Source organism: Solanum tuberosum, unplaced genomic scaffold (genome assembly GCF_000226075.1).
Source record: "Solanum tuberosum cultivar DM 1-3 516 R44 unplaced genomic scaffold, SolTub_3.0 scf00131, whole genome shotgun sequence".
Classification (NCBI taxonomy): Eukaryota; Viridiplantae; Streptophyta; class Magnoliopsida; order Solanales; family Solanaceae; genus Solanum; species Solanum tuberosum.
This window is the reverse complement of record NW_006239054.1, coordinates 220,031-224,766: the sequence shown is the minus strand read 5'-3', so window position 1 is coordinate 224,766 and position 4,736 is coordinate 220,031.

Here is a 4,736-nt window from a genome sequence, read left to right as displayed (position 1 = left end):
TGGAGTAGATAATATATAATTCCTCTTTTTCTCATTTTGGAAAACATTATCTACAAAAAAGGATTACAAGTTTCTTGAAAAAAAAAAGAAAAATATTCCTAATAAAAGTATGAAAAATAAGTTTTATAAGACAATTCAATTTGATTATCGTCTTCGCAACTTTCAACACACCCCACCCCCAATCTTCACAACCCCATGCTCCTACACCTACAATCTCATCTTGTTGTCTAAATTATATCAAATACTTCTGAGATTCAATATGTTCTGCTTATTTCACAAATTATAAAATAAAATAAAATAAAATAATTTATTTTTAAGAAATATCTTTTCAATATTAATTTTTTCTTAGAAAACATTTTTCTTGGTAATAAACACACCCTTAGGTCAATATTCATCTTTTTTTTCTACACGAGAAATCATGTATGTCAATATCTTGGACTCTCAAGACATCCATAAATATTATCTTAATATAGACGCAAGTTTGACCTAAAAAAATGTTTTCTTCCTTTTAATTCATTATCTTAGAAAATTGCGATGTCAATATCTTAGACTCTCACATATATTTTCTAACATTATTATTCAACCCCCACCCCCCAAACCCAACACACACACCCTTTCGAAGCCTCATCTCTGCCACTCTATACCCTCAGTAAGCACCGTCATCTTTCATAGTATTTATCTAAATTATAAACAAATATATTTAGATTATATTATACTGACATAACGAACACAGGAAAATAAATAAGAAATCACTTGTTTTTCTAGAAAATATTTTCTATATAAAAAAAAATTCCTTCGTATCGAGCACACATCCTAAGTGACATATATTTTCAGTTTCAGTTTCATTTTCCAAGTCTAATGTTAAATTTTTTGAGATTTTTATACCATATAAGTGTTCACCAAAATAATAACTGATATATATATTTTTTTGTTTAATATGTTATATAATAATATACATAATTAGTGTATATTTTTGTATATTTAGATATCAGTAACTTTTTTTTGGTCAATCGGTCAAATATTAAAAATTCAAGATTATTTAATTGGTGTATTCGAATAAACCATGCAAGTTTTACCTTGACTGGTTGTGGTGGTTTTCATTTTCTTTTTTATTTTTTTGTAATAAGTGAACAGACACTTCTAAATGAAAAAAAATATAAATAAATAGTAGAAACTTCTAAGACCGAATAATTTTCTCCACTTATACGTACGCAAAAAAAATAAAATTACGCCAGATTCTAGAAATTCATTGTTTCTGGCCATTCACATTAGAGTCCGACCGGGGCGTAGCTATATTCACCCAGATGGTCACTCGAACGCGCTTTTCATAGGCCTAATTCTCTTTCATGGGCCGAAAATTCTTTTTAATATAGGGTGGTAGTGAAATTCGATCTCAAGAACTTTGCCTATTCTGAAACCATGTTGAAGTGAACACCGACTATCTCATTTAAAAGTTTAAATTGTTAGAAAGAACACACTTTTTATTAATTAATCATATTTTCTACACGATTAAATTGAATTCTCTCATAGCAAGGTCCTTTTTTGGGCGTCGCTCCCAACATGTGTTTTTTGCATTTCTAAGGCTCAAATCCGACACTTCTGATTAAAAGTGGAAGAATCTCAACAATCACAACACACTATATATGCCTTTCATTAAAAAGTTGATATATTTAGGGATCGTTTGATACGAAGGATAAGGAATAACTAATCCTAAGATTAGTTTTAGAATGAGCTTATTCAGTGGCATAGTGAGATTCGAACACACGAGCACTACATCATCCAAGGTGGTGATCAAACCACTAGGCTACAATAGTTTGTTGTGTTATGGTGTCCAAAATATGTTATTTAATCATTTTTTGTATCATTTCACTTGTATATACAATATTTTTTTTCCATCGAAGGGTGTCCAATTGGACACCTAACCATCATGTGGCTACGCCACTGAGCTTATCCCATGTTTGGTTGGAAAATAGACACGGGACAACTTTTTTTTCATTAAGGGTGGGATAACAATTCTGAAAAACTAATCTCGAAATAATTAAACTAACTTGTTCCCCAATCCCTTAATAGTCATGATAAAACAAAAATTTTCCTAAACTTTTGAATATGGTGACAATTGACATCTCATTTCTTGGAAATTTCTCCTTACTCTTTTATATAAAATGACACATTATTTTAGACTTCACTTCCTCAAATGACATAAAATGAGCAACAAAAAGAAAGAGCCAATGAAGGTGAAGTATATATCAAGCCCTGTTTTAGTAAATGTCAAAAATCCTACTGAATTTAGAGCAGTTGTTCAACAACTTACTGGTAAAAGCCCACCAAAATCATCAAATCTTTATAATCGTGAACATGGAAAAATAGTGAGTTATAATGAAGGAATTGTTGCAGCAAATAAAGGTAGTGAAGGTTCGAGTAATTTCGTCGAACACTCGGTGGGAAATCAAACTCATGATAATTTCTGGAAAGAAGATTCAAATACCTTTTCTGAATTTCGGTTTCCGTACTAATATTGTAATTAAATAATGCTCTTTCTTAGTATGCTTTTTTTTTATCTTATGATTTTGCCGCTAGTTAGGTAGGAGTGTATTGACTTGTTGTTTATTTTAGTACTCGTAGTATTATTCTTGTTTCTTGTTTCTTGCTCTTTGATTTACGATACTATATGTTGTTTCGTATAGTTTGGTTAAAGTATTGTCATGGTGTAGTGTTGTTTTTCTACTATCTATTTTGTTTAATTAGTGTGTTTAAATCACAAGCATTTTTTCTTCTATTTCTCCTTTTTGAAGTGTGTTTACAAGATCGAAGCTGAATTTCAAAATTTGAATCTCATATTAAAGTCGGATCTTGAATTGCGATCAAGGATCGGTGAAAAAAAAAATAGATTTGCAAACTCAAAACCAACAATGAGACGAGCTTCGTACAATGACAAGGAGGATAGTAAGAAAGAGAAAGATCTTTAAAATTTCTAATATTGTAGATTTTCTTGAAGGTTGAATATATTATGTAAATATGTTATTGCTATGTCTTGAAAGTAGAATAATTTTGTGAGTTATTAGAAATTTTATTTGGGAGACTTACCTAAATCCCTATAGTTTATAAGCTAATTATTTAGATACACTCTAGTTTATAATATTACATATATGTTACCAGATTTTGGTGCGTCCAGATACATGTATCTCGGGATACAAAGGGTCAAAGTTAGGTGTAATTTGTTCTAGATACATTATATCAAAGTGGATTCACATGTATCTGCGGTACATAACAAATATCGTTCGACTCTCTCGCTTCCCTCCATATTTTAGTGTATCTGGTAACAAAAATACATGTATCTAAGTGTATCTTCCTTAATATATGCTAGAAAAAACTTAATTATTGATAAGATGCGTAATACGTTGAGGGGTCGTTTGGTTTGAAAATGAGTTATGATAGGATAAGTTATGTTGGGATAAGTTATGTTGGGATTAGTTATGATGGGATAAGTTGTGTTGGGATTATTTTTTATTGAGTGTTTGGTTTGTTGTATTCAAAATAATAAATTTTAAGAACAATTTATTTGTTTACAAAAATGCCCTTCATTAATGTAAAAAGTGATATAATAAAAGGGTTGAAAGAGACATTTTTGTCATTTACCTATTTTATCCCGGGATAAGTTATCCCGGGATTACTATACCACCCTAGGTTAGGGATAACTTATCCCGGTACTAATTATTAATCCCGGGATAAGTTATCCCGAACTTGCCAACCAAACAACAAAATAAGCGGTACTATAATTTAATCCCGAGACTATTTTGTATTATCCCCCACACCAAACGACCCCTGAAAGTATAAGTAATAATAATATATATGATAGTGGAGTATGTCTAATTATATTTGTTAATCTCTCAATAATATTTTGTTTTCTTATTACAAAACATATACTAACTTGAGGAACAAAAGAATTAGTGTAACCAAAAGAATTTTTTTGTAACCAAATGATTAATAGGGGCAAAACAATTCCATAGGGGCTACTTTTTGAGTTTTCAATTCCAATTTAAAAATAGGACTTAAATAGTCAACTGATAATATAAATAATAATAAATGCAACGCCAGTGCTGACAAAAAAAAAAAGGAAATATTCCAAGTTGACGTTTAGGTTTTGGCACTTCTCATTAAAAAAAAAAAGGAAAAGAAAAATATTGTCTATTCTATATTTCCAGTCATATGGTTTAGTCAAACAATCGTTTTCTGTTAATGGATGAAAAAACATATTTTTTACCACAAACTCAATTACAAAATTTAGCTAAGAAATGTTTTTTTTTTGAAAAAAAATGTCTAGAGGGTGATTTGTCTTGAACCTTCTTGATGTGATTCAAGGGCATTGTAGTCCTTTTGGTTTGTTTGAACGTTGTTAGCAGCAAATTTTAAAGTGATAAAAAAGATATTATAATCACAAATAAAATACGAAGAAATATAATTTTATCAATGAATAGAGTTTATACTTCTATTTCTCCATTGATTCTTTATAGCTCCACATTAATTGGTAAGGGGATAAGTGGACTGTGAACTAGTGGTTTGCTTATATGAACTTGGACAATTCTCCCCTCATGAACTATCTTTTGGAGTTGAGTTAGACGCAAATGTCATATCTTTACATGATATCAGAGCAAGGTCCTTCCCTGGCTTCTGGTCCACGCTCCAGTCAAGCTTCGACGTGGTGGGGGGGGGGGTTACCGCGGTTACAATCCCCCATT